The sequence below is a fragment of the Anser anser genome (assembly GCF_964211835.1).
Source record: "Anser anser genome assembly, chromosome: 5".
NCBI lineage: Eukaryota > Metazoa > Chordata > Aves > Anseriformes > Anatidae > Anser > Anser anser.
This window is the reverse complement of record NC_139725.1, coordinates 62,445,975-62,467,109: the sequence shown is the minus strand read 5'-3', so window position 1 is coordinate 62,467,109 and position 21,135 is coordinate 62,445,975. Positions and strand designations below refer to the sequence as shown.

The 21,135-nt window shown below is 44.9% G+C and overlaps 2 long non-coding RNA genes across 2 annotated transcripts in view; one reads left to right on the top strand and one right to left on the bottom strand.

Moving 5' to 3' along the window:
- Nucleotides 1–21,135, top strand: part of LOC310900002 — a 61,594-nt gene that overhangs the window by 29,987 nt on the left and 10,472 nt on the right. The gene's annotated exons all lie outside the window — the stretch shown is intronic.
- Nucleotides 14,778–20,002, bottom strand: LOC310899740. The gene is made up of 3 exons (XR_014584604.1): nucleotides 19,839–20,002; nucleotides 19,400–19,551; nucleotides 14,778–18,537 (listed from the first exon to the last, which is right to left on the bottom strand). It is a non-coding gene; the product is annotated as an uncharacterized lncRNA (long non-coding RNA).

Below are 21,135 nucleotides of genomic sequence, written 5' to 3'. Positions count from 1 at the left end.
TATGGGTGAAGAACCACAGCCACACTGGAGCAGTGGATCAGAATGGGAAAAATCTTGGCAAGTTTAGCTTGGAGCAGAGTCACGAAAGAAGAGATGAGATGACAGCAGTTGTCAAACGTGTCCAGAGCTGTTGCGAGGCTGCTGAGTCTGCTCTCCATGTCCGAGGGGTTAGGGCAAGGAGGAAAGGGCATCAGGTGCAGCCCTGAGGTGGAGCTTAGACATTAAGAAGCACTTTCCATGCATAGAGATAGTTCAGTGCTGGGACAGACTGCCTGCAGGGGTTGTGAGGGCTTTTTACCACGTGTTAGACAAACATCAGCCTGAAAAATACAGGTGACCCTGCCCTGGGGCAGAGGAATGGACAAGATGGCTTCTTAATGTGCTTCTCAGCCTTGTTTTTCTGTGGTTTTGCTGTCTATTGCAGAATTGCCAATTTTTTGGATGCATCTGGACAGAAACACGTTTTATCCATCCCTTACAATGCATTCACCGTTATTAATAAGGGAAAGTAAAACTTCAGCCTACTGTGCTTAAATGTGGTGAAACGTCCTGCCACGTGGTGTCAGGAATTGCTTGTCAGTATCTGGGTGCTGGGGAGCGTGGGTGCTGCCTGGCATACATCTGCTCCTGGGCACACTAGCTGGAGTTTGCAGGGCTTTGTTTCCTTTCCAGTCCACATCTTGGCTAGCCATAAAACTTCAGACCCAGTGAGGTGAAATCTGGCTCTATTTTAATCAAGAAATTGTGGCATGAAACAAACACTTCAGGTGTATTCAGTGAAAAGCTTTGATGAAAAAGGGATATTTTGATAAAAGTCCACTTCTGCAGCAGCCCTTCCTGGCTCAAAACACTAATATGAAAGGTAGAAATGGTAGTGGTTCCCGTTCCCTTTCACACAAACCCTGATCGTCCACCTTGGGGTGCTGGTGCAGAGAACCAGCCTGAGGTGGGAGCTGGGCAGGCACATGGCTGATAAGCAGCAGCTTGCTCTGAGACAGTGGCACTGAGCAGCTACGCTCTGCCACAGCCCTTTGCAGGAAAAACATGGGTTGCAGCCACCTGGTGTCCTCCCTGCACATGGGTGATGACCTTTTCTGAAGGTACCTCCTGCTCACCTTTCCTTTGCTCCCTTTTCCATGTTCCTGGAGCCATTGCTTGGCTGGACGTGGGCTCTTCTCCTTGGTATGGCACCCCACCACAGGGTAGACATTTCCAAGATGCTTTTTGTGAGTGTGGGAAATAACCCTACAGGTATTTTCGGTGCCAGGGAAGTGTACAAAGCCTCCCCGCTGCCCCAGCTTGAGACGCAGCCCGGTGACATGGTCTGCTCCTGCTTGGGGACCTCCCGGACCAGATGCAGCAACATCTGGTGCAAGTGGCATCAAGCAGGAGGACAGATTCATTGCTGTGATGGGGAGCTACATGAAGTGTGGTTCTTTGTGGCATACGACTGGGGAGGGGAATCAGTCTGTAGGAGTTTTGCAGCATAGTTGGAAGAGGAAGGGTATTTGGTGGCCATCCTCCCTTCCGTTCAGCTCTTCACTGCTTCCCACACAGGCATGTACCTGTGCTGGCAATGATTTTTGGGTGGCAATGATGTGACTTGGATTAGGGAGCTGATCTGGGAATAAATCTTGCTGGAATATTCAGTGTTTTGAACCCAGATCCTTAAAGAAATAAAAATACATTGGTACAAGTGAATGGGCCAACACAGAAATATCATGGATGTCTGAAATTAGCATCACCAGGTACACATAAATGCATCCCTTTGCACAAGGTTTGTGGCTTGACTGGCTTAAGTAGAGAGTGCAAGATCTGCATGAGGAGTGGGTCCATCCAACTCCACTATCGTGTCATGGCAGAAAATTTGCCCCCTGCAAATAGAAATCTCCTTCCCTCTGACCACGTAGTGGTGTGCAGCCACAAGTACATAAGGAGCATCGTCAAAGCGCCTTACTTATTGAAGCAAATGTGAATGGTGCCATTGACTCCAATAAGAGCAGGATCAGACCCAAAGCAATGGACATTCAAAGTAGTAGAAAAAATGAAAATAAAAAATAAATAATAAAAAACCAAAACCCACCACTAAACAAAGAAAAAAGCCACGTATGTGTTTGGGGGTGTCAAAAGGGCATTTTGAGTTAATTTCAGATTGTTTTTTTCAAGACTACAACTGGGCAGAAACACTCCTTTGTTGGGAAACCGTACTTAAATTAACCTGCCATCATACCAGCAGATGTGAAATGGAAGCAAATGTATTATACATCACTGTCTTGGACATTAGTTCTGAAACCGCCAGTGATCACACTCCACTTCAAAGAGACCCTCTACCAGGAGCTTGGCTGGGAAGATAAAGCCCTGGCTATTTACCTTCTGACCTTGGTTCAAGACTAAATTGAGAATCTAAATGAAAGTAGTTTGGTGGTCTCAGCTCAATCCCTGGTAGACAGTTGTCCGTATCACAAAAGCGCCATCCCCAGTTTAACACAATCTGGCACGGCCGGTCTTCTCTGTTCAGGAGAGACCCTGGGCTAAATTAACACAGAGACTAAATTACATCTCATATGCCATCGTAGAGATGGCAGTCTTCGAAATGGTGCCTTAGAATAGCAGCCTGTGTGGACGCTCTCCAAACTGGCTTCTGGATAAAGAAATCTGCTTTCAGAGCTGCCACTTTCAAGCCTACTGCTTAAGCCAAAAATGAAAATAAAAGCAAATCACAACACAGGCTTTTTAGGAACTTGTACTTAGAACAAGGACGATGATCTTGGAGAGATTAAAGTACCCGTTCCAAGTGTTTACTGAAATAACTGAAATTCTACGGATTATTTTCTCTTATTAAAACATCTCAGGAGCCATGACCATAAATTGCAGCAATTAAATGCACTTTATTATTATTATTATTACTTATGAGAAAATCCAAAATAAGAAATACTGCCATACAAATGTTTTGGAAGGCATTAGGTAGATGGGCATATTCATCATTTACCCATATCTATCCAATCGATCAAATAGATGCCATGTCTGATACTGTAAACAGCTATAGTCATATTTAAATAGGAGCTATTGAAATGTTTACTTTGAAAGCTACCTGTAAATATTGGCAGAAGATGGTTATCCAGTGTATCATAACATATGACAGATATTGTGATATAGATAGCATGACACGAATATCCATTTTATAGCCCGAATGTAGGCTATGGGCTGTGAAAGGTACAGCAGCTTGAAGGGGAAGCCCCACAGATCAATAATGAGTTCATTACACCAGGCGAGAACGGAGCCTGAATGCAGTGCAGGAAAACAATGTCATATACTCAGTCATACCCTAATTGCGAAGTGTCTTTCGAGCAAGCAGAGAGGACAGATGGCATAGCAGTTTCCATGCTAGCCTCTGACTTCTGCTCACTTTTTGGCTCTGCGCGTCTGACTTCGGTCACGTTGCTTAGGCTGGATCTTGGCGCTACTCAGTCCTTGGGGGCTGCTTATAAGTTGGGGCAGAAAGAGTGCCCTAGTCTTGCAGAATCCCCATAAAGATGCTTCTGTTAAAGACTACAAAAATTATTATTAGTAAAAATTAGTAAGTATTACTATTAGATAGTTCAGACAAATGTTGGAAGTAGTCTGACAAACAGCTTTATAAATGCCCTTTGTGCCTTTTTGCCTCAAAAAAGCTTTATACACGTTTCACTTATGAGTTATGGTACTGCTGGAAAGCCAAAGGTCTTGTCACACTCATTCTGTGCCTGGGGAAACTGAGGCACGAGGCCACATCAGTGACTTTTCCTGGAATTACCATGCACCACAGAAATGGGAGGAGAAGGTCTTCCGCAGTATGAGCACGGCATGCTTATTCTGATGAGGTCAGGACGTAATAGGATATATTGGTAAACTCCTGCAAAAGGAAAGATGTTGCAAATGCAGCGGGCAGCAACAGAAAACCACGTGTGTTTTCTTAAATTGGACCCCCTGCACAGCACAAACCTCGTCTGCTCAGGTGCTGCAAACCCTGCACCTGGGAGCAGCTTTTTGCACCAGGACAATTCAAAAGCTTTTTTGCCTCTTACAGGCACAAACGCTGGCAAGACTGGGATCCCAGCTTGCAACAAAAGCATTTCTCATGCCGCTGGAAGAAAAGCCCTGCTCCGAATCCCACTGAAGCCGACAGGAGGTCTCTCATGCCAGGGCTTTGGAGCAGACCCCGCACAGCAGAGAAGCACGATTTATTATACTTAATTTTTAAAACCAGGTGGCTCACATTTATCTCTTGGCCAGTCTGTGTGATGGCAGAGGTATTTCACGTTGTATGGTCAGAAAGAAGAGAAGTGGTCCCCCAGATTATTTTCTGTGCGTAGAGACAACTTTGCGCAGAAGGATGCTGATATGTGCATTCAGGGGCAATTTTTATGGGTCTTATTTTGCTGGAAAAGAGCTCCAGTGCACCCCACCCTCGTCCCCATATGCTCTTCTAGGCTGTTCTGCCCTAAAATCACCCTCGTGCTCACATAAACAGTAACCCCACATAAACATATGCTCCCCAGGCAGCCGGGACTCGCAGCATAATAAATGTGTTTTGGGAGACGCCGTGCCCCGCCGCTTCTGAATGCCTCAGCTGGCCGGGGGGATGCTCAGCCCCCGGCAGGATCGGGCCTTTCTCTACACATGGTGCTTTCACTGACATCAGTGAGGGTTCGGAGCTTGAATCCAAAGACATACATGGGGCTGGCAGGAGGCCGGGGCAGGGGTCTAATCTCCCCTGACTGTGCATGTGAAACCGCTATTAATCTTAATGGGAGCGCCACACACTCATCAAGGGAAGAATAGATGAAAGGGAGAATCACAATAGATCATTAGATTAAGCAAATAAATATAAATGAATATTCGTTTGGCCTTTAAAAATATTTTCGTTGACAATAATGCAAATATTAGGAGTGTTCTTTCAAATATAAAGCCCCCTTGGATCATCTCCTTCCCTCGGTGAATAAGGGACGAGAACAGGGAAAGCCCTCGTGCGCACACGTCCCTTAGGGCTTCCAGCAGAACCAGAGTGTGCTCAGTGCTTTTAGCACACTTTGGAAATAAAATTGTTTTTCTGATTCCCCGTTTAAATAATAAAAAATTCCTCTTTATGCCCTGCATCTTTTCCCTTGTCCTATGGAAGATGAATGGTAAAATCCTTTCCCGAATTTGTTTTAAGGGGATGCGCGGAGCATAAAACCTCCGAGGGGTTTTCATCCCTGCTCCTCGCAGCAAAACCAGCTGAAAAAGCCAGCTGAGCTCCCCTGACTGACCCCCAAAATGGGGTGAGCTGGGAGCCCCCTCCCAGTCGTCACCCATCTTCTGGGGCACAAGACAGGAGCAGACCTTCGCCTTTACTCTGGCCTCTCTGCAGCAGCGTTCAGCGCATAAATCGATACCAGAGGTCTCGCGGCACCGAAGCGTGGCCTGATCCTGCATCTCCTCGCTGGGGAGGAGGCAGTGAGGAGCCGGCCGCAGGCCTGGATGGAGCAGGGAATATCGTCCAGGGGGGACATTGAACCTGTGTGCTTCCAAATCCACCAAAGAAGATCTGGTCTCGTTTCAAATGCTGGTATCTGGAAGGCAGCATGCAGATTTTGTTAAATTTCCATGTCCCTAAAACTGAGCAGAATTGCAGGGACACAAGCCCGTTTGTAACCTTTTACAAGTGCACTGGTATTAAGAAGTTAGCCACACTGGGCTGTATCATACTACCAGTTTTTTAAGCAAAAATCAATGAAGAACCCTGCCTAAAATCAATGGGATAATTTGCCACATTAGTATTGCTTTCAGGCTAACTCACAGCAGTCTAACAGTGCTTATTTTTGTTGAAGACAACAACATGTTTGCCCAAGCAATGCTGCAAGTCTTCTCCCTGCTTCTCACATTATTACATGGGGTAAATATGATCTTGGAGGAAAGAAAACTCGTGCAAAAATATAATGAATGAAAATGCTTTCCTGTTAGAAATGCTTTGCCATCAGGATCCTGTATTATGAAGTGCAACAACTCTCTGCCGTGAATTATTTTCACCCAGTCTGTTGTCTCTTCCAAATTATTTACCACATGCAAATTCAGCCCAAATTCAGAAGAAACTCAGCTCCTCGTGACGTAACAGGAGATGTGTGGGAACAAAAGGGCATTCCTTTATCCTCGTGTGCAATCCGAGCTCTGCCGCTTTGAAAGCTTCTGAAGTCTTCCACGAAACTCCTACCGCCTCTTTTTTTTTTCCCCTTCTGAAAAGCAATTTATATAATCCCATCAGCGGCCCTTACGCAACCGCTCACCTCGGCTCCTCTCGCAGGGTGACAGCAGTGTCCTCGCAGCCGCCCCGCGCACCGGCTGGTGCCGAGGGCGCATCCGTAGAGCCCGGGACGATGTTTGGAGGCAGATGGAGTTGTACCCGGCAGGGATTTCTTCCAGCAGCCCTTGTCGCGCTGGCAGACCCTGGATTTACGCCCGTCCTCGGCGTCCTGCGTGGGGCTGGATGCTGGCGGCTACCCCGAAAAGGGCTTTTGCAGGAGACAGGATTACTCACACGAGTAGCAGCTTGCGGGGATTTGGCCTTGAGTTCCTTCCCAAAACGCATGATTTTTAAGCGTGATTAAATGGGTTTTGTAATCAATGGCTGCCTGGATGCAGCCCCTGGCATATTTCACATTGCACGGGTAAAATAATATGTCCCAGTTAATTTGGGGAGGGTTCGTATCTGCTCTTGAGTATGCCTAAAAAGTGCTAAGAGAAAGGAATAAAAGGGGATGCTGTGTAAGAAGAAATTCAGGTTTCCTACAGACCCCTTTGGCCAGGGAGAATGACGTGGGGAATTCCCTCACCTTTTGGTACAGCATTAAAGAATGGGATCGGGAGCTGGGGTAATCCTCGTCAATAAATGCAAGAGGCAGCTAGGAAAATTGCCGCAGAGAGCACAGAAGTCGTGCACAAAATTCAGCCTTCACTCACCATATGGAACAGCTGGGAAGAGTTTCAAAACTTTTCCTCCTCCCCTCCCCTGTCTTTTTTATGATTTTTTTTTAATACACATAGAAAACAAAAGAAATAAAACAACCTGACAACTTCGTGCGTTGTCTTGTGACTAAGAAAAAAAAAAGGAAAAAAAAAAAAAGCCTGTGAAGTATCACTGCTATGTTTTAGTCTAATGCTACTTCTATCTTTTATCCTTTTTAATTAGAAGGCAAATTCTCAGACCGCCAGGCCTAATCCCTACACAGTGGAACAAAGCCCAGCAAAGTCTTTGAACACTGCCCAGCCAGGCAGCACAAACCCTGGTAACTGTTGGCAGTAGGGCTAGGACTCTGACCCTCATCTTAGCCATTCTCTTCCAGCCCCTGATGCTCCCTGCCCTTCGAAACCTTGTCTGTTGTTCTTCTGTTTGGACTGAAAAGACAAAAGGGGAAACAATGTGGGAAACCTAGAGGATTGGCTAGGTGGGATGCGGGGAGCTGGTGACGGAGAGGAGAAAGTAAATGGAGTTTCACGGGAATGGACACAGTGGGGAGAATTGGATCACCAGATTATGTCTTTAGGTTCAAGAAATTTCTTCATCCCTCACTAAATCTTTTCATGGACAATGCCACTTTTAAACAATTGTTGCATTTCCAATTACTACAGGAGTGTTCAAACAAATGGCAAAACCCTTAATGAAAAGTTTGCTCATATTTTAAACTTTGGAGATCAAAATCCATAAAACAAATAGCTTTTACATGAGTTTCACTCAGACACTTACATCTCCAAATTATTTACACTTGTGATATTTCCAGTTGAGAGCATAATTTGTGCCTAGTCAAGCAAAACACGCAAATACATATAGATACATGAATTTCCAGAGCTAGCGGGAGCAACGCAGAATAAACATTTTGACTCAGATAGGCTCATGTCAAGCAAGCCAACATTAAAAAGGTCTGCCTGTTTTCTATTATTTTGGCTAACTACAAATCATTAAGCAAGAAAACAACAGATGTGGCTGCTAGCACTGAAATATCTTCCAAACTCCGTCTGTGCACATCAGCATAAGTGGGGGAGCCACTGCCGGGTGCTGTGAAAGGTGGTGTGATTTTGGGAATATATCTGCATCGTAGGTAACTGCTATACCTGAGGAGGTAAAGAAAAAAAAAACTGGCAGAATAAAATAGCACAAGCCCCAGATCGATCCTAGATTGCAGACTATTCTGCTTTCTCTTTAAAAATTTAAGGCACGGCTTGGCTTTCCTCCAGCTGATGCAAAATGGGCTATCTCCCTAATTTACTCCACGGAGGATCTGACCCTTTCCCTTTTTTTGGCACTTGGGAGTAGCATTGACAAAGGACTGTTTCTGATTTCGAAAAGACTAAGTCTGTTTAGGGAAAAGGGGCATAAGCTCCTCACTTTTAAAGACATTTACCCTAAATCCTTACACTCATAGGCACTCACTTTTGATGGCTAAAGTGGTGGTGTGTTTTTAAAGCAATTTAGTTAAACCAGTGCAAAACTCTTTGTGGACATCATAAATCAATTTAAACCTGGCTTATGCCGATTTAGCTTAGTTTAGCTACTAAGTGTCTTAAGCTAAATTGATAAGCCATTTTTAAACCCATTTAAGAATGTCTACATGGGGCTTTGTGCCAGTGAACTTAAATCAATTGAAAACCAATTTTAGCCAGTACCACTTTGAGTGTAGACAAGATTAGGCATCCTGAATGGGAATGTCTGCTGATCCTGTGCTTTCCTCATGTACCATGCTTCCCAACATGTGAGACCGGGGTCATAGGTGGTGCAACCATTTTTGTGCTATGACTGTGGCGTGCTGGAGTGAATTTTGGCTGTTCCATGACTGCGGTGTTGAGCTGCTGCAAGTGATATTGGCACAGCGGCAACAATTACAGGCTTCGGCTAATCCAAGCTCTGTTGTGCTTGGCCAAGTGTTCACTGCAGCCTTTCTCTTGTAGGGTTTTGGTTCTACAGGGGGAAGGTTTGGGAGATGTAGAAGAGGCAGGGGGGCAATACGTTGTTGCAAGGTCACCCCGAGGGCCTCCAGCCAAATGGGGTTCGCTAAGTGCATGGATTAGGAGCTGAAGGAATGGGCTTTAGTGCTCCCTGTGGGAAGATGTGCCTACGTGAGCAGTTTGGAGGACAGACATGGGCAAGTATTCCCCTGGAGTGACAAAAGTCAGGACCTGTCCTTGCAAACACTGCTTTGGCTTGGAGGACCAGGGTAGGAGACACCCCTGGGTGCAGGCCAACAGGGCAAAAGAGACAAGAGGGTGTTGGTATTACCCTGGCATGGCTGCTGCAGGTCTCTGTTTTGGGGCATACAAACTGGGCTGAAGGTGGAAAAGAACCTTTTTGTTCTCATATGGGCAGAACTTCCTGGGGATGCTTTCCCCAAAAGGCCACCAATGTGGTTGGTGGACACCACGGCTGCCTGTCAGCTTGGTCCTACTCACATCTCACATGTTGGGGAGCCACAGAACCGCAGGCACTCATGGAAATGGTTCATCAGAAGACTGACACTGTCTTCTCCACTGTTCCTCCTGTGTGGGTGAGGCAGAGTGCTCCATAAGCAGGGCTAGACAAGAGTTCATGCAGAAGTGAAAGGATAGGCACATTTTAAGCTTGTATGTGACCTGATGCACAGTGACGCAACTCCAATATTCAAAGCATGCCCTCAAATACCTTCCTGAATGAGTCCACCTGGAATCCTACTCTTTAAAAATGATTATTACATGTTCAGGCAAGGGAAACCTCAGTACAAAACACTTGCTGCCACGCATGTGCTGGAAACCCACCATTTCAGCTCCTGAATGGAGGTGGGAATGGGAAAGGACTGCTTGAAGATGTGGGGGTGAGGTGGCTTTGGGTAGCATCCTGTGGCCATGAGCATGTTGGGCAGGCGGCTGTGCTCCATCGGAGGGGTATGAGCAGAGTCCGTGCCATACATGTCTGAGCCTTTGCTGCTGTCAAGTGGTAAGAAGGATTTCTTATTTTAATTTTTTTATTTAAAACCTAATCAAAAGCTGGGGTGGTTTTGTACCTGTCACCAAATAGATTTTTTTTTTTTTTAATGAACTGGCCGATGCAGGAAAAATCTTGCAAATTCAGACCAAATTCCAATCAGATTTAAACTCCTGAAAAGAATTACCATTCATCCTCCACTGGCACATTTTGTTCACTTCAGGCGGTGCTTACTCAACAGGGTCATCAACTGGGTCTGTCACGCCGTCATCATGTGTTGGGGTTTGTGTATAGGTGTAAATGAGTTGTTTACACAACGAAGGAGGAGCAGATAAATAGAGGCATCTCCAGTTTCTTCCATTAATCTATACTAAAAAATCCTAATTGTTGGATAATGTAATACAGAACTTTTGCTTTTATAAAATCATTTCCTTGGCACGAAGATATGACTGTGATGCTGTGCATGTACATGTGGCGGAGAGGATCTGTAAGTCTCATAATCTAACCGTGCATGAATTTCCAAGTGTTTTTCCGTGCCATTAATCTTAATATTGAATGCCCTAATCTGTTTATAGCGCACAATACACGGTACCCCCGATAAAATCTTTTATACATGTCTGGGCAAACAGCATGAATAAATAATGGCCGATTTCCATATTGCAAAACAAACAGCTACTGTAAATTTATTTTCATTTCCAGCCCCGCTGCATCCCTTGACGGGTGGAGCCTCCTTGCCCTGGAGTGAAAGGGATCAAAGATAACATTCTTCGCTGTCTGGGGGTACTTTGTGGACCTGCCTCCCAACTGCGGGATGAAAGGAACTTGCTAAACTGTTGCCATTTTGCAACATCTGCTATAATTCCCCTAAATCCAGATTTGTCTGACACAGAGAGCTCCTGTTCTTACATCATTGCCATGTGACAGTATAACACCAGTCACATCAAGCTTGAGGATTCCAGCTCTGGGCAATGATAATATGAAGAAAACCTTTTTTGCCTAGGGCAAAACACTTGTAGCAAAGTATTATTCATCTGGCCAATTTAAATCTTCTCTCAAAAAGGTACCCAGAAACATATGCAGCGTGCCTTTGTAAAAGGCTTGAGCTGCTCATAGGCAAATGACCTGAACCAAGAGTACAAAACCCAATGTCCTAATTAATTACTGCTAAGCAGCTCTGATACACAGAAAAGAAATGCTGGTACTAATCCTTAACCCTGTCCTACATTCTTAAAATAGCCAAAATATTGCTGACAGCTAGGAAAACAAAATTGCCTCTGATTTAAAGGTTTTGGACCCTGGCTTAAAAATAAGAAAATAATAAAAAATGCGAAAGAGGTGATTTTGGAAAAGTCATGTTGGAGCGGATACTCTGACTCCACAGCAGCGAGGAGCCCTGTTTCAGGATGGAAACAGTGCCAGGGAAGCAAAGCCCAGCTAAAGCCTCTCTGGACTCCGTGTGTCTCCCTTGGCTCTGTGGTCGAGCAAGGTTGAGCTCCACGAGGCTGTGTTGTTCCTTCCCATAAGGACACGTCTGAACACCACCCTTAGCTTATAACCAGGCAAAACAACATCAAAATATGGAAGAGCAGTGCCATTAGCACTCTGCTTACTGAAGCAGGCACTTGGAGCATTTATTGGGCCATAATTCAACAGTTTGCATGCAATGATGTTGAAAAGTAGACTCAGTGTCAGCTGATGGCAGCCACATTTTTGTGATGGTTTCCTCTCAAAGTGGTGATAGCAGCAGCTTTGTCTCACGGGGTGGGAAATTCACATTTTTCTGGATTTGGTAGTCACTTGTCTCATGGTCGAGCTGGTTGCTGTTGGGTGGAAAAGAGGTCTTTTTGTGCCTTGGGAGTGCAGGGAGGAGTCCATCTGAGAACAGAACCAGAACATCAGCTAGAGGGAGAGGGCTGCCTGCAGAAAACAAATGTAGGCGCTGTCCTTTCATATCTCACTGGTTTCAGACATCACACCCAACACAAGCTCCCTTTTGGTATTTCCAGACAATGTCTCAGGCAGTTCCCATTTTTGTAGAACCAGACCATATCACTGTTTCCACATTTGATTGTGCATCTCAGCAGGGCAGGAAAACCCCATTGTCTTTATTTTCAGGTGAGGAAGGGATGCTAAGAGACTCATCTGAGATTGTTCAGGAGACCTGTGCCACCATGAGAAGCAGGATCAGGTCCCTCATGTCCTTAGACATGTCCCCCAGCCACGACCATAGCTCACACCTGGGAAGTTATATCACATAACCGTGGCTCTGTTCAGCAAAGGACTTCCCATGAGGTTTAATTCCCTGCTAAGATTAATTCAAATCTAATGTAGATTTTATTTTCAGTTCAAATGAGATTTTCCACATGACAATACTATTTTATATTTCTTTGTCCATCTCAGTGATGATTTGGGGTGAGTTTTTCAGCCGAGGAGCACCAGTGTTGTCTGTACCCAGGGATGGAGGCCCATGAATGAAGGCTGCACCTTCCATCACATAGGACACCAATCTCCCATGAAAACAAAGGAAAACCTTTTCCTTAGGCGCAGTCCCACTCCCTGCATGTGGCCTGATCCCACGAGCTGGGCTGCGATCCCTCGGGCTGGCATTTCTCCAGTGACTTGATGGTGCCACATGAAGGGACTGGTTAGCAGGAATTGGGCTCTGAACATTTCTTGGACAACCAGACCTGGCCAGCAGGCTGCAGGGGGCTCATTAATGGCAGGGAGCTCCAAACCACTTGCCCATGAACCTTTCCTTCTGCCCATGCAGGCTGTGACTCTGAAAGCCCTGGCTAAAGCTTCACACTCCTTGTCAGCGAGGATGCATAAGGATGTGTCAGCAGTCCTTGGTCACTCCGCTATTACGACTTTAATGCCTAAGAGATGTCCTCAGCGATGACACAGCTTAGTGCTGACATTGAGTGCGTAAACGCTGACTCACCCAGCTCCAACATTTCCACCCTGGGGGCGATTCCCCAGCTTGGTTTTGCTTCTCACCCCCTGCTGACACCAGGGTGCAGCATCCCCCTGCCATCCCAGGCAGCGCTGGTCCCCAGGCACCCCTGCTGCCTCCCTCCCATCTCACCCCGACACCCCTCAGAGGGGTTTCTGCCCCAAATTGCCCTCCAGCCCGGCCCACATGGGATCAAATACCCAACTGGCTTTGATAACCCGTCTGTGTATGATGCATGGGGCTCCCCAGATCCCTTCCAGGGCTTTGCAGGTCACAGGGACCTCCAGCATCCCTGTCCTGATGGCTGGCTGTAGCTAGGGCCACCACCCAATTGCTCATTACAGAGGGTATTTTTATTTTCATGAGGGTTACCTATTATCAGAGAAAGTGCTCATTTCTATAACCACACAATTACATAAAATCAGGATTTTCCTCCTCATTATTACCATCCTTTAAAATTATTTGCAGGGAAATAAGAGCGATGTCTGCAGTCCTGCTCATTTCCTAGACAAACATTTTTGTTAAATCCACATCCCTGGTTTTAACTTTTTTTTTTTTCCTTCCGTAAAGCACTCTTGCGATCTTCCTAAATTTGGCTGTGCCACCATTTCATTTTGCTAATACCCCTTGAAACTGTTAACACTTTTTCCTGAATACTTTCCTAGTGGATGCGAAGCAAAAAGGAAGAAAGGCTACTGTCAAATTGATTAAGTGAAAGCTCATTAGAGAAAGTAACAAGAGGTAAAATCTGCATATGCATTGCAGAAATGTGTCTGATCTTGCTAAGTTGTGAAAAGACAAAATAAGCTCAAACCTCCTTGTGCTGTAAGTAGTTGGGGGAGATGGGGGCTGGGGAGGGGAAGGGCTTCCCAAACAGTGTTACATTAACTGTTCCTGCTTAGAAATAGGCATTAGAGTAGCCCTTGCTCACACCACTTCAGTGAAGGGCTTGCCAGTGTTTTAATGAAGAATTCTGATCTGAGCAGTAAAAAAAATCACTCTTCCTTGACCCCTGGTAAACAGGACTGCATTGCAAAATCTCTAAAAAACCTCCAAAAAAATAGTTTTAATGGTGATCCATCCCTTAAAAAAAAAATATGTGAAGAAAACTAGCGTCAGTGGCTGTTTCTGTGTAAATTCTTAGAGATGAAAAACATTTTTTTTTTTCCTTCCAAGCAAGGTTTGTGAAATAGTTGGCCTGAGGTAGGGAAGATCCCACGCTGGCTTTAAGGAGCGAGGCGGTTGGGTTATGGATGTCCCGCAGCGTCACTCTGCCTGGGGACACATGGAAGGATGGCTGGAGCTGGATGCGCCCTGCCTTGGGAGTGCCTCTGGGGCACATCCAGGCTGGTGAGCATGTTTCTGGCTATTGCACCCTGATCGGTCATCCTACCTGCTCCAAGGCGAGGTCTGCAGATGAACTTCATGGTTCCCCCATAATTTGTCCCCCCAGACTTTTCCCCAAAGCCTCTAGTGATGTCTGGCTGCCCCTGGGATGCTTCAATCCAGTGCAGCATTTCAGGGAGGCATAGACCCCACTGCAAAGGCTTCCGTGTAAATTGACATTAATTACTGAAAAATTAAATATGAATTTTAATGTGACTTGGAGTGTGGGCTGCATATCTCCTTCCACAGGTGCTTTTGTGAGAGGCAGAGGGGAGAAGCACCCTGCCCCTGCTGCTGTGGTAAAGGTGTAAGCAATACCTGCACTACTTGCTCTTAAATACACTCACTGGCAGATTTTGTTTCTCCTGCCATTATTTTTAAACATATACACCCCAATTAAAAAAGAAGAAAGAAAAGGAATACCGAAATACCAAGCTAAAGTAACTGGATAACTTTGACTTTAATCTATAAAAGACAGATTTACGGTTCAGGCTAAAACTCCAGGCTGACATCTAACCTGACACAAATATGCAGTTGCGTGTAAGAGTCCTTGTTAAAAAAAAAATGCTGGGAATCTGCATGCATAAGCCTGGCAGTGCTGATTTAAATAGGAAAATGTGTCTGTTTGGGAGGTAGACCACACGTCTGAAAGTTATGAAAGGGAACACCGGTAATAACCGTCTGTGGCAGAGCACGTTCCTTGGAATGTGGAAATTACTGTATTACAACAAAGCTGTTGTTTCCACCAGGGTGTTTTGTAGCCCGACTCATAATATTATGTATTTCGGCAGATCCTTGTAATTACAAATTTAAGACTTAAATCCTCGGCTTTTCTTTATGTTCTTAAACTACCCCTATAGGTATCCTCACTCCAAGCTTAAATCAGACCCAAAATACAAGGTGAAATGGGGCTGGTTGAATTCCTGCACTTTATAATGATATTTATTAAGCTAGTTTTGAAGAGAAATGTTGAGCTGAGTATTTCATTTAAATCCAGCGTTACCTCCAAAGCACTCCAAAATTGTTTAATTAAAACCAAGGTGCACATTAATAAGGAAGGATATCATTTTGTCATTTATATATAATTTCTTTATTTTGTTAGGGGAATACAAAATGAAGAAAGCCCCCAAAAACATAAAGAGAAGGAAGGACCAGTAAGCCTGATAATAGCCCTCCATGGAGAAGAAATAAGTATACAACAGAAGAAAAGCACAGTGAGGAACATAATGTTAGTAAAACACTCTTAATGCTACACAAGCTGTAGAAAATGCTACTTTGCATTTGGGCTGCAGCATCGTTAACTGTGGGCAATTGAGTAAAGAGTGCACCTTTTAAACTAATTCCTCGTGCTGGAGACATAGCCACATCCAGAAGCCTACCTCATTAATATGCTATAGCGGTCAAATAGGAGATTAATAGCAAAGTCACCTGCTAAACCTACAAGGAACCTGTTGATTAACAATAAGCTCCAAAAATAAGATACCAGGCTGCAAAGCAAAATTGAGTCCAAGGGCAACAAGTGCTTCTGTAATTTATTCCTTCTTTACACAAGGGCATAAAGCTCCCTTTATAACCGTGTTTTCAAGGCCCTGCTGTGAGCTGTAGGTGTGAGCTTTTCAGCTGATTTATTAATTTTAGTTTCAATCAAAGTGTCACCTGCAGACACAAAAATGTAGGCCTCACCACAGAAAATACAGTTTAAAAAAAAAAAAAAAGGAGAGAGAGAGGGGGGAAAAAAGAGAGAGTGAGGGGGGAAAAGAGAAAGAAAGACCAAAGGTTTCATTCTGAGAAATTCTGCCAGCAATTTTTTTTTTATAAACATGAACACCGGACAGCCTATTCTCCATGAAGCCAAAATAATTCCCAGCCACATAATTAAAAAAAAAAAAATGCAAAATTAAACATTTTTGTCATACTTGGAAAGTCAGCCTCAGAGCCAGGAACTCGCGCTAACCCGGCGGCTGCCAAAACAATCGGCCCCTGTTGTCAGTAGGGGGACATTCTCCCCAACAAACTGCCTGAACAACAAGTCCACTGAGCAAAATGTGCAAAAAATTCTCAATTAGTTGTCTTTATTTAGTGAACACTATGGGGTCCTCGACGGCGCTATAGAATTATGGCAGGAAAGCCGAGCTCTTCAGTGGCTTATTAGCATTCTCCGAGGGTTGGAGTGCTGCTGGTGGCAGACTGGTGCCTCCAAGAGCTGGTGGTGGGACCCCGGCACTCCTTCGGCTTTGTCCTTTTGTCCTTCCCAGCCAGCAGGAAGTACGGCCCGGTGTCCGGGGTATTCTGGGATACCTTCGTCGCATTCACGGCTTGCAGCACCGGCAGCGCCCGTGCCTTTGTCAGCAGCAACAAGCATCCTTCTTGCCTGGGAAGCAGAAGCCCTGGGCTTGCCATTTTAAAAACGCGGTTAGAAAAAAGTGGGTCTGCTCCCTCCTCCTCCTCCTCCCCCCAGCAGCTTTCCCAAATGAACATCGCTGTCAATGGGCCGGGGTCGAAGAAGCTAAATGTTATGCTGCCGTCCTATTAAATTACATCAGATGTTATCAACACCCTGCTCCTACGTTAGAGCAAAAGAAGGCAAATAGGGGTAAATGGAAGTATCTCCCCCGTCCAATTCTTATCTTAATTTAAATGTAAAGTGATTTTTTTTTTTTTTTAATAAAAGGGGGAGGGGGGAAAGTCGGGTAGCAAGTGCTAGAAATGTCTTTTCTGAGAAAGAGGGTATTTGCTGCTTTAGGGAAAACACTATCATTGACTAAATTAACAAGTTGTCTTATCAACTGCCATAAGCCTTGAAGTCTAATTAATTTAGTACTGATCAATAGCCTTGAATGAAGCATTGATTTCTGTAGCTTTCTGGGGCTGAAGCAGATTCACATCCTCTGTTTCATGCACACTTCTCTCATAGGAACCACACACTTGTGTTATTAACATTTGTTCCCCCCTCTTCAATGTCCAGCAAGTGTTATAGGAATTAATTCCCATGGAAGAGTTGATCTTATAAATCATTTTGATTTAAGAAAGCGACATGACGGGCTCCCAGGAAGTGCACTTTTCTCTTCTTTGAGTTATATTCTGCTATAAAAAATCTCTAAGAGGAAAAGCATTCAGTGAGTAGATCAATAGACAGCTTAAAACTTGGCAGAGTCATCACTGGGGCTTTCCTCACTGATGTCCACCAAATGTTTGATTTCTTGAACATATGCGATGGGTTTAAGAGCAGGATCCCTGCTCTACTTTCATGATAGAAACCTACAGCTTTCTGGAGAACACGTTTAAAATGTTTCAGCATCAGCCCAACCAGGGGGTCCTCCATCAGTCATCACAATAAGGGTAAAGTCTTTGAACACCAATGTGTGATCCTGGAAGTGAAACTGCTCAACCGGTGTGGGCGTACTCAAACCGCCATCAACAGATGTGCCATGACCACCAAGGAAAAGAAGGTCTACAGGGGGGCAGGTGAGATGTAGAGGGCAGCAGCTTGGAGTTCTTGAGAAGGAAAGGAGACCCCAAAGGATGGCACAGCATCGATGAAGAGGTTCCCAGGAGCTCTGCCCCATCAGCTGGCCTGCCACGACAGCTTCAGACCCAACAATGGGTGTCCACAATGCTCCACAATGTGCCAACACAGCCACTCATGTCCCTGGTGAGGCACCATCAGCTGCGGCTTTTGTGCCAGCTTTGCCCTGGAGGGACATGGGCTGGTGTCTCCAGGGAAATGGGCTCATTGTTGGTGTCTGCAAGCCTCAAGCTGAGCCCTGCAGGAGGCACAGGAAAGTACTGAAAGCCCTCCCCTGCCTGCCAGCCTCGGGGAGAGCATCCCGTCTGGCAGGATGAGGCCTTGGGGTTAATCCCTGTGGCTGTGCAGTGCCACTGCTGAAGATGCTCCACCTTCGGCACCTCGCTTTGTCAGAATTACACCCACACCCAGCAGCACAAAACAGCGGAGACGGGGCCAAATCCAGCCGGCAGGGTTCCCCACCTCACGTCTGCCGGGAAGCGCTCGCCAGCCTCTGTGGAGCGGCTGTGGCAGGAGGGAGATCAGAGTCCGGCCCTAAATGCTTACAAATTAGCTTAAGTGCCAAACCTGCACGAGCAGAAGGAATCAAGCGTTGCGACAGGTCTCTTCCGAGCTGTCTGCCTCCACCACGCTCCCCAGCTGAGGCACACCGTTCCCTTTCTTTTTTCCACGCTTTTTCCTATGAATGTAACCGCACGAAACCAATTCCTGTGGAAAAAAAAAAAGGGGGGGGGGGGGAAGTGTGAGGGGATTACAATGGAAAAAATTCTAAACTGCAGAAGAATTACATTTTACCTTTACAAAATTTGGCCCTTTTAACTTCAGGTTTAAAAAAAAAAAAAAAAAAAAAGGAAAAACACCCACACCACAAAAGTCCCTCTCCTAATCTGTTTGGGGGCCTCCATGAGTTTCCATAGCACTTTACAAAAGATCTTTATTGAAGAAAGGATTGGACAAACTTTCCTTATATGTGTGGCCCTAGTCATTAATTGCCCCTGTCTTCTTTACCAAGGCCTTATTCCTATGTAAATACCCTTGCATAATGTTACAGGCTATTGTCAGGCCAGCGCCAGTCAGTCGCCACTTATATGCATTTTTATTTCAATCCTCTGCGCAGAGAATGAAAAGATGTCTGGACTTAAGCTGTTTACCAACTGGGCCAAAGCTGCAGTGTGGAAGAACTGAAGAAAGCACCAGGCAACTGCAGGAACAGACTTTGACAATGCAAGCAGCCATTTTCAGTTGAGTTATTAACCTACCCTGAAACTCTTCTAATCTATGCCTTTTTTAAAGAACAAATGTACTGAACCAAACATGAATGAGCCAGCGCTATTAAGAGAGAAATCCTCTAAAGGACTATTGAGCGCAACATAGGTTTGTAATCATTTTGTCTCAGTTGCCTGCTACCAACATTATCAATGATGAAAATGCTTGCTCAGTTGTGGTGGATTGTCTCGTAATTAAATGACAGTGCCGTACTGTAAAAGAACATGCAGAAACACAGGAGATACCGAGGGCTTTCAAACGAGCCGCGCGGAGAAAGGAGTAGGGGTGGGGATGGATTACAAACCGACTTGAAAAACTGAATTAAGAATGTCGCAATCTTCCTTTTAGAGCACAGTTTTAGGCTCGTTCTGGAAGGAAACAGCATTAAAATGTGCTCTTGCATGGAGTATCCTCCAGATAAAAAGGAACAGAAGTACGTAGAGGGAATTCTTCCTCCTTTAGGTTTAAGGAAAGCAAAAAAAATGAAAAATCAAGCCCTCGCATATACTCACAGGAAAAAAAAAAGCCTTATAAGTTTGCTGCAGGCTACATCTTTGTAGTGACTTAATGGCACTACAATCTACATAGCGTAGTGTTAGCCTTAAGAAACTCTTGACTATTTGCATGCATATTAGAATCCAATGAGAGCTTAATAAGTGCATATATATGACAGAGGAAACATCTCATTGCATAGTTAAAGCTACAAAAAAACATTGAGGGAGGCAAAGTCTCAAGTTAATTACCATTACAATGCAATCAAGTACAGCAGTCATAGCTGAAAACCTTTTCTATTAAGACCGCTAGGCTCAACCTTGTCTCTGCAGGTCAGCTCCAGCACAGATAACCTTTCCAGCAGACAAATACATGTAAAATTGGTTCATCTAATTAAAAGCTCAGGGAGGTGTAGAAAAATACCAGCACATTGAGTCTGAGCAAATCACAGAGTACCCCCTCCAGCTGGATGAAGCTACAATATGTGGCTGCTGTTTGTTCTGGAAGGAAACTGAGTCACTTACCATTTCAATAGGTTAATCAATTGACAATTAAATGGAGAAATTGGTTAACTCTGCAACAATTAACATGACACTCTATTAAGTACACTTTCTAATTGCCACAGCTGCAAGTGAAAATTAACGTCTGTGTCAAAGCAGACGCACACAAGGTAGTGCTGTTTCGGGTGCTGTTGGGATAATACAAGTGGCTCTAAAAGCCAGGGCTGTATTTTACACCCCTAAGCACAGGGAGGAAAGGGTGCAGCACTGACCTCTGTGTTTAGCTAACGAGCATCTCAAGTTTGTCTTGTGTGTGTGTATATATGCTATAGATAGATCTGCTAATACACGTGTTTCTGTTGGTGTGTATGCATAGACATATGCCATTACTTCCCTAGTATAATGCGTATTCCTTTAAAACAACATTTCAAATAAATAATAAGCTTTTTTCTGAGTGTTAAAGATCTGTAATACTCGTACAGAGGGTGCACATAATGTGTGTGTGATTAGAGGTATACGTGGGGAGATGTGATTGCATATGCACATAAAGGTTAAGGAGGGAATAAAAGAAACCAAATGGTCAGATGTCTTAAGAATGAGAAGTTTCACAGTAATTCAGAAAGGTTCTGCTTTTGAATAAATACTTAGTTGTGGTGAATGCCTGGCCAAGGATCAGAGTAGATACAAGCAGAGCCCGAGCCCTTGTGAAGTCGGTAGAAACATCGTCTTTGCTTTTGTCAGGACAGAAAATTTTGCTTTATAGCAAAAGGCGCTGAGCTGTTCCTGTGGTTCTGTTCCCACCTCCTCTGTGCAAAGCCTAGATGCTTTTGCTAGGAAGAGCAGTAGGGCATGAACGACACACATTTGTAAAGGGTCAGCTCTCCTTGCTTCAGAAATGCTGGTGGTGATGCCAACTTCTCCCTCACAGTCTCAGGGACTGTCTAGAGAAGATGTTTGGCCAGGAAGGGCTGTCTCTTGCGGAGTCACACTGAGGTTCTCAGAGAGTTTTGCAACACAAAGAATCTCTAGATTACTCATTCTGTTCTAC